Source organism: Cornus florida, unplaced genomic scaffold (assembly GCF_030987335.1).
Source record: "Cornus florida cultivar Cherokee Brave unplaced genomic scaffold, ASM3098733v1 CherokeeBrave_3.0.0_Hap2_Chr08, whole genome shotgun sequence".
Taxonomy (NCBI): domain Eukaryota; kingdom Viridiplantae; phylum Streptophyta; class Magnoliopsida; order Cornales; family Cornaceae; genus Cornus; species Cornus florida.
Window position 1 is genome coordinate 82,495,649 of NW_026775578.1, and position 9,961 is coordinate 82,505,609.

Sequence of the window (9,961 nt, forward strand, 5' to 3'; positions counted from 1 at the left end):
GCTTCAATGCATAGTAAATCATCAATTCCAGTAGGCTTTTGCATTGTTTAGGACCATTTCGGTCGACCGATGTTCTATTTCAGTCTACCTAAACAACCTTCACTTAAAAACATGATTTCAGCAAAGTTTATATGAGTTTTGGTCGACCAAAACTCTATTTCAGTTGACCAATATAGCCTTCATGCACCTACCTTCCAAGATTTGTTTCAACACTGAAGTTCCAACTTCAAAGGGTCATAACTCCTTTATTTCTAACCCAAATGGGGTGATTCTTTAGCCTAAATTCATGGATTTTGAGTCAAATTTTCAATGGTACCAATGCCATTCTCAGATTCAAATCACAATGGGAGTTATTTATGTTTTAGTGAGGTAGTGTCAGTTTTCGCTTAAACCGGGAAATGGCGTTTTGCGGGATTCTTGGCCAAAGTTCTTAGAACCTCTTGAAATGTTTTGAAATGATTAGATTAGGTTTTATTCACCTTTTTTGACTTGTTTAGAGTCAATTTTCTCTCTTTATTTATGAATTGACCATTTTGCCCTTTATTGACAAATTTTGTCCGTTTTGGCTCTCGTTCGCTCTTTTGCTCTCTTTAAGTTCCGTGACCTCATGGAAGGTCACATTGGTGTCTTAGGGGTGACTTATATCTTTGGAGACTTTGTTTTATCTTTTGCTTCCGTATTTCAGACCCGTTACCGGGTTAACTTTCGGGTCATCACTGACGCACCGGGTTGAAAACTTGGGCCGTCAAAGGAGACCCTCTCGAGACTACAACTCATCCACTAGGGGTAACCTAGGGGTTTAAAGGCTTGTTGTATAAGCTAAATGCAACCGTGATTCCCATAAAAGTGGCTTTTTAGTTCTGTATTGCTAAGGGATAAACAATATGTAAGTTTGGGGGTGTGATAAGCGCTGAATATTTCCATATTCGAGCCTCTAAATATACATATGTTAATGCCTAAAGTGATACTTCTATCCATTGTTAGACTGATTTATGTTTAATGTATGTTTATAGGTACTTTCCCAGAGAAACGGTTAAAATCAAGATTTTATAATGAGAAGACTGATATCGAAGCTTATAGAGTCGTTGTCGGTCATTCAGAGCAAGTCGAGAGCTTAAATGGTGAAGTTTGGGGAATTCAACATCCAAAGCTTGAGCCAAGTCTTGAGGCTCGAGCCTTACAAGTCACAGAAGAAAAATCAATAAGGCATTAAAGCTCGAGCCTTGTACCTTCTGGCTCGAGCCTAACTAAAGGGGTACTCGAGCCTAACCATAGTGTGCTCAAGCCTTGACCCTTAAGCTCGAGCACAAGGCGTCAGAACTTGAAGAGTTAATTTATTGGAAAACCAAGCTGCCAGGGCCTCGTGCCTCAACCCAATGATCGAGCACCATTCCTTAAAGCTCGAGCTTGCTCGAGCCTTGAGTACCTAAAGCTCGAGCCTGGTACCTAGTGCTCGAGCCCATGAATCCTGGATCGAGAAATGTTAAAAGAGATGAAGCCCGAGAATATTCTAAGTTTGAAGAAAAAGACGCTTCAGAAAATAGTTGAAGAAATTTGGCTAAGTGTCAAAGTGAAGATCAAGCACCAATCCTTAGAGCTCGAGCACCAATTCAAAGAAGCTCGAGCCTGAACCTTAAAGCTCGAGCCTTTGTTCCTAAAGCTTGAGCCTTCCATGACATGTCAGATTAAGTTACGGGATTGTTCTCTTTACAAGTGGTATCTCATTCGAGATAGGCCAGAAGACCTAAAAGCCCACCAAGCCTTTATTTTATTCTATAAAAGAAGGCATAAGCCTTGATAGAAGAGGGCATTTTTCTCATGTTATTTAGAAGACTGATACTATGGTGGCAGCTTTTAGGGTTTCCACAACCTTAGAAGGTGAAGATCCTGAGAAGAGAAGTGCCGTCCGTGACGATGGAGACAACTCCAACACAGATGATATCCGACATCGTCATGCGTAACTAATTCCTCTCTTAGGGCATTGATGTAACCCGATCCGATTACTATGATTTGATTATTTATACTTTAGGAATATAATAATTTATATACTTGATTACATGATTTTGAGCAATTGAGATAACTCAATTGGTGTTTTAATGAATTAATAGTTTCTGAATAGTAATTACCTTGTCTTAGATATAATTGTTTATAAACTGTTCTCAACCCACTCTTATTGGACGGTTTCTGGCAAAGCCTTGCCGGACATAAGAATGGAGATCATGTAATGGTGTTCAAATGTTTTTTGTGAATGAATATTTTCATAGGCTATACTTAGTAAAGATGGATTATACTGCAAAATTAGTTAGAAGTAGGTAAGTGGATAGTCCATGCTAGCCGCAGATAGGTTATAGTTAATTGAAATTCATGAAGCATCTTTCTTTAAGACCAAATTAAATGAATGTTATTGAGTTTAATTCATATGGTATATAAATTGTTGAAATCCCATGGTTGAACAGTTGATTATAGTAGGAGGATCGTGGTGAAGTCAATCCCTAAGTATCTCTACCCTTGATCTTTTCTTTTACTTTATTTATTTTCTGTTTATATTATTGCACCACAACAAATCAAACATTCTTTCTAAATTAAAATAGTATTAATTGAAGACTTGATAAACCACCACAGTCCCTGATGTTTGACACCCTCAACATAGCCCTATCTTACAAGGATTCGTTCTATTGCGAGTGGTAAAATTACACACATCAATCTCCCAGGTTGGTAAGTGTTGTGGTTGACTTGCAAAGAAAGTTGAAGATTGACCAAATCTGGTAAAAAAATAGGATGGCACCATTCGCAGAATCCGTAATGTTCATGTTGTGGTTTTGAACATACATAATATAACTTTCCTTTGTTGGCATTTTATTTTTCTGTAATTTTGACATTTGCCGTCTCTTGACACCAACAAAGTGAATTCATATACCTTATGTCAGGTAAGTCGATAGGCCCTATGCATGATGCAGATGCAGCCTGAAAAAAGGGAAATTAATACATTAATTAAGGCTTGACCAAACCTTGTTCCAAAAAAAAAGGGGAAAATCTAATTTCATCATGGATGAAGTAAAAATTATTTGAATTAAGTAAATAGATTTCATAAATTAAGAGAGGGAATCCCTTACTGTGTCCTGAACATAAGATGACCATAGTGATCTGTGACTTCCACAAGTGTTGGTGTAGGTGGCCATTGATGATCGTCAGATATGGGATTTTAAAGAACACTTGCTGGTTTACGAAACATAGGAATCCATCTGCATATAGGAGAACAATATAACCATAATTGATATGAAGTAAAATTGGGAAGTCATGATTTATAGGACTCCATAAATAGTAATTCCAAGCAAAGTACAGAAACGGTAAGAATTTCAAATTTTGAAATTCAAAATTTGACTCTAATATTGTCCAATAAAATAATTAGGAAACAAATAGGAAGGTAAAATTGTCAACATAATTCATACATAACATCTCAATACTTACGCACATAAAATCCCAATATATAAGTACATTAAATCCTAAGATTTACGTACATAAAAATCCAAAATATACGTACAAAACATCCCAACACTTATGTACATAACATCACATTTCCAATATATACGTACATAACATTACATTTAAAATAAGCCATCAATGTAATTTGTTGAAAGTTTCCCTTCAACGACATGACATTTAAATCACACCAACAACGATGGCAAGTTATGACATCCTTGTTCAAACTCCAGCATCGCCAGTTAATGTGGTTGCCTTGCAGACAACATTGAGGAACATATTCAAAGAATCTAGCATTCCCACAGTCTTGTTTCTTAATTAATGTAAGAATTTTTTTTCGTGTAGTCTTCAATGCTACCCGCAGATGCTCATTTCTCCATAACAAATTTAATAAATAAATTCCGGCCTCCTTGTCATCATCATTAGAAAAGAGTAATGCAATGCACATGGCATATAACGACTGAAACCCATTTTGACGTAGGAATGCCAAGCCATTACATTTGTTGAAGACAATCTAATCCACCTGTGATAATGCGAATATAAGTTGGCATGATATTATTGTACAGAAATTTGATTTTTAAATAAATAAAAAATAGAATCTTATGACACGTACCACTCCTCTTATAAACCTTGCATCATAATTCCTGGACTGAAAGCTATGTTGTATGTACGTACACCTATCTCTGATTACATATTCTGGCCCCTCACTTCCAAGTACATGCTCTGCTACACCGTAACCTTCCCATGTCGTCGTCCACGATGCATTTCCAAGTTCTTCCATTTCCCTTCAACATGATATGTAAATTTCAGTCCAAACCTTTATTGAAATATATATTTTATCGTGCATGGGTAGTGAAAAATAATAACTAACCACTCATGTTTGTCATTGAAATGGTTGAAACATAAAGCACCAACTCTGCGAATGACATCGTCAATCCAATATTGCGTTTCTGCATCCATTAGATCACTACTCTGTAAACGCAATAGTTTTCAATTATTATTTGTATTTGTGGGTGGGTTCTTATTAATAGGACACCTATTTAAATACATTTTTAAATAACGTTTCATACCTTTATGAACCGGCATATACAAAATTGACTATTAATGGGTGGCTTCTTATCCAAACTACTAGGTGATTTCTTATTAATAGGACCCCTATTTAAATAGGTTTTTAAATAACGTTTCATATATATTGTTTATTATATATTCACTGCTATATATATGGTTTATTAGTCTACTAAAGAAGTAAAACTACTTCATAATAATTAAAAGTGCAATAAATTGTGAATAACCTTTATGAATCGGCATATATAAAATTAACTGCTATATATATTGCTATATGTACTAAAGAAGTCAAACTAGTTCATAGGAATTAATAATTCAATAAATTATGAATGACCCGTACCTAATCAATCAATCAAAATCTATAACAGACGTCATATACAAAATTAACTGCTATATATATTGTTATATGTACTAAAGAAGTGAAAGTAGTTCAAAGGAATTAATAGTTCAATAAATTGTGAATGACTCGAACCTAATCAATCAATCCAAACCTCCAAAGGTCGTCATATACAAAATTCACTGCTATATATATTGCTATATATACTAAAGAAGTGAAAATAGTTCATAGGAATTAATAGTTCAATGAACCTAACATGACCTGGACCTAATCAATCAAGCCAGTAAAGAAGTAAATGGTTTCTCAATTGCTATATATATTGTTAGTGGGTGCTATATATTGTACCCTAGGGACAATCCAACAAAACCCATACACTAAGTTTGTTCAAATCAATGGTCGCATATCAATATTACGCTGTTTTTGTTGGTCAAAAAGTAGGGATATACACAAACCAGGCAAAAGCTATAGCACAGACGCGAGGGTTTCCTAATGGCAAGTATTATCCTTACCATAGCCATACAGAGGCCGATGAAGTAGTTCATCGATGGCACATGAACGAGCTTGGGTCCACGTCAAACTCTTAAGGCGAAGCAGTATATGTCAATCAGCCCGTTCAACCTCAGCAACGTATTAGGTATAACGAGTTGGTGGGTGCAAGGAGTTTGATTGTGGCAAAGTGTAGACGACTCAGGGTGACCATTCCTAGAGCACGACATCTTAAAATGCAAGAGTCGAATGCCGCAGATATGGAATCTATCATTGTCCAACTTAAGCGTGAGATCTGTCAATTAAATGTAAGATGGCATAAGATGAAGAAACTGACAAAAGCGATGAACACATACAAGGATCTGGATGAAGAGGTTGAAAAAATTATGATTGACCCGGACCTAAAATCGGATTCTAATTTGTCAGATTTTTCCGACTCCGGAGATGATGACTTTGAAATTCCACCGCCAATGACTAGTACTTTGAAAAGAAAGTGAAATGTTATTGAGGTTGTTAGGAATTATAGTTGTTGGGAATTATGATGTATTAAGCAGACTAGTATATGTCTACAGTTTTCATTTCAGACGGATCTATATATGCTGCAAATTTATGTTGGTTACCTTAATGGGATTTGGCTTGGGATTATGTTGGGATATTTACTACGAATTATATTAATTAAAGTACATATTTATTGGGATGTAATGCATAATACATCTGTATATGTTCAGACGATTATGTTAGATGTTTAATGTTACTTCTATTGACAAAATTTACGTACTTTCTGGGATGTTGTGTACAAAACATATGTATATTTTAAGGTTGAATTATATAGTTGCCTTTTTGAAACTTTATCCTAAATATATAGTCTTAATTATATATCAATTAATAATTTAAATCTAAATTTGAAATAAATAATTTCATAGAAACTTTGTTATTTGGTATGAATTATATAAGTTTATGAACTTATATTCTTGCCTTTAATTTTCGAAACAAAATCAACAAAAATGAATTATATGTATTGTTTATGAATTATATATATTGCTTATCATAGTTAATAGGAATTAATAGTCCAAATAAAGACCCAGACCTAATCAATTAATCTAAAAAAGAAGTAAATTAGAAGTTATCGTAATTAATACTTCAATAAATTATCAATCAATTCTCAACTGCTATATATATTGTATCCTAATGGGCCGGGATTTGGAGTCACTGTGAATTGACAGCCATTTTTGATCCATTTAAGTCGGAACTAGCCACCATTTAACTCCCCATTTATGGTAGTTTAGTCATAATTTAAGGCATCTCGTATGTGTAATTTTTCTTTCCTTTTTCTTCTTCAACGACAGAATATGATTCTTATTCTTCATTATTGTTCACACTGCCCCCATGCATATATATATTTTTACCTCAATTTATAAATATATATGGCTTCATATTTCATTCAACATCAGACATCATACACATATATTTCTTACAGAGAAAAGAACAAACAATAAAAAACCATAATATAAACAGACATACAAGGTCCAAACCCAACCGAGCAAAACAGGTTACGAACCTTCCAAAAACTGCTTTGCACCTAACTTCTGCATATACAAAAAGACACCCACCCGCCTCCAAAACATTCTTTCACAACCAGGTAGAAAGGGTCTTCCCAAATCCTTTATCGTTCCTTAAGTTCCAACGTCACTTGTGGCGTTAGAAGAGTTGAGAACTTCGCCTACTATGTCGTCGTCAGACTTGGAGTTCTACAGCTCTTCAAGCCTCCTCACGCGCCATTCCACCCTTGTCACCAACCTCCAGAGGCGAGTGAGGTCACTCCCGTAATTATCAATTCGCATGATCAGGTATTGCAACGTAAGGGGAGGATCTAGAACAGAGGGTGCTTGGCAAATAGAGAAAGGACTGAAAGTAGGGTAATTGGGGTTGGGTCTGCGTGGTCTATGGTTTGGTAGTGCACCATTGCTACTTGGCCAAAAGGAAGACATGATGTTCTTGGGTGCTTGGAACACTACTTAACACATATATTTATAGCATAAGTTATGGCACTGTGGGTGGAACTGGTGGTTTAATCGATTTATGTATATAAGCCAATCCATGAATAAATATCCAACTACTTTAGTTCTTAGGATTTATAATACAAATTAAATTGATTTTATGTATGTATGTGTTGAGATTTTATGTACGTACTTCTTCGATTTTGTTTACGTGCTTATTGGGATGTTGTGTACAATACATATGTATATTTTCAGGCAGAATTAAGTAGTTGCCTTGTTGGTCTCACAACCTAAATATATAGTCTTATTTTTATATCAATTAAAATTTTATATCTAAATTTGAACTAAATAATTTCGCAGAATTTTTTTAATTGATATGAGTTGTATAGGTTTCATTTACCAAAAAAAAAAAATCAAGAAAAATGAGGTATTTTAGAATACCTCTTTTTAGACGTTGCCAGCTAAGAATATTGAGAGTCGAATCCAGGCCAAAGGGTCAACATTTGCCAACACCTAAGCCAACAGTCTATTCTTGGTCTCAGTGTTTGATTGGTACATTTTTTATCCTTTAAGTAACATAGTGAAACTTGTGCAAAGGTGAGGGTTAAAATTGGGGTGAATTTTTGTAAAACCATTTCCTATTGTCCAGTTACAATTGCTGATGAGCCTCGCCCCCTTCCTCTAAGTGATTAAGAAAATGGACTTTTTAATGCGAGAGGTCGCTTCGCAAGGTCAAAATATGATTGTGGTTTAAGAAGCCTTTCTAGTCAAATTTACATTTAAAAAAACCACTACTACAACTAATGAAGTATAGCGAGTAGGGATCGTCCACACAGATTATACGTGTTGGAATTTAACCTCAACTCTAATATATCAAAAGATTGCAAAGGAGGCTTCATTGGTTGATTACTCTAGAAAATAATTAAATTAAAATGCAATTAAAGTAAACTAGTGAGAGATAGGGATTTAAGAGATATGAAGAGAGGTCTTAGGGTGTTGGAATCACCACTAAGCTCATGTAATTAACCACTTGCTTTCCATAAATGGGGAACACATTCTTGTAATCTAGATGTTGCCACAAACATAAACACAATTTGCATGTAAAAGTGTGAACTATCTAATGCAAGAGTGAATTGTCTACCTAACCAACAAATAAACTAAGTGTAGAACAACCCACCAAGATAAAGGCATAATCCATCAATTAATTAACAAATGTATCTAATGAGAGTACACATCAATCTAGAGAATCATGAAATTTGTAATAATAAGTGTGAAGTATCAAACCAAGCATAGATTGTCTACCTACCTGCAAACAAGAATTAAATTGTAGAACAAACCATCAAGTGTAAGTATAATCCATCTAATTAATTGACAAACCCATTCAATGAAAACCTATGCTTAGCCATCACTAAATCCTTAATTAATCACGCATAGACATGTAACCAACATAGAGAATCTAGTGTAGAGATCAATTATTAAATAATCACACATAAGACAACATGTAATTAAAATAGAGAATCATAAGGAAGAATTAAATAAACAATTACAAGGCTAACCACTAATCACAACAATATATATATAAATCCCCAAAAATAGAAATACAAGGGTTTAGATTACACAAGACTTAGGGCTTATCCAAGCCCTAAGTGTAGATCTAGCCAATCATGGAAGAGGTGGATGTGGTCATGAAACCCTCAAGGGTAAGCTCTAAACATGGCTCCATCTTCTTCTTTCTTTTCTTTTTCTTCTTCTTTGAAGCTCTAGAGAGAAAGAGTATGTGGATCTAGAGATGTCTTCTTAAGATGTGCCTCCACTTCCCTCTTTTCTTCTAACCCTAATCTCTAACTTTCTAGAGAGAGAAACTTACGAAAATATAGAAATTACAATGTAAAGAATATATGAATCTCTCTACAAAAAAATGGTTCAATCCATTTTGCTCCAGATTCTCACTAAGACTTAGTTTGACTCCAAAAAGGCCTTAATAAACCATTTTTAGCCCGTTTTAACTTTATTGACCTGAAATAGACAAAAATACCAATAAGTACTAAAACGGGAAAATAAGATAGAATAAGGTCCTAGAATACTCAAGCTTAAATGGTTTAAATGTGCACTATTCAGCGCTTATCACACCCCTAAACTTAAATATTGCTAGTCCCTAGTAATGAACTACGAGATAAAGAAAGAAATGGACAATTAAACAACTATGAACTAGAAAACAATAAATGGATAACGCCACTTTCGTAGGGAACACGATTACTTTTAGCATATGCAACAAGCCTTTTTAACCCCCTAGGTTACCCCTAATGAACGAGTGAAGTCTCGTGAGGGGTTTCCAAAAATGATACCCACAAACATTAAGCTCTTTCTCACTAAAGAGGCACCAATATTCCAAACAAGCATTGGGAGAAAATTACCTCAAGTGTGTAATTTTTCAACTATTTCCAAGCAATCTCCCAAAATCTCAACATCAAGCAAACAAATATGGTCCTCCACACATCAAGAAAATGATCATGCAAATCAAAACAACTCTAGAATCCTTTTTAAGTGAACCAGCATCAAATATGTTGCTATCTAAGCTAACTAAAGAAATGATCAC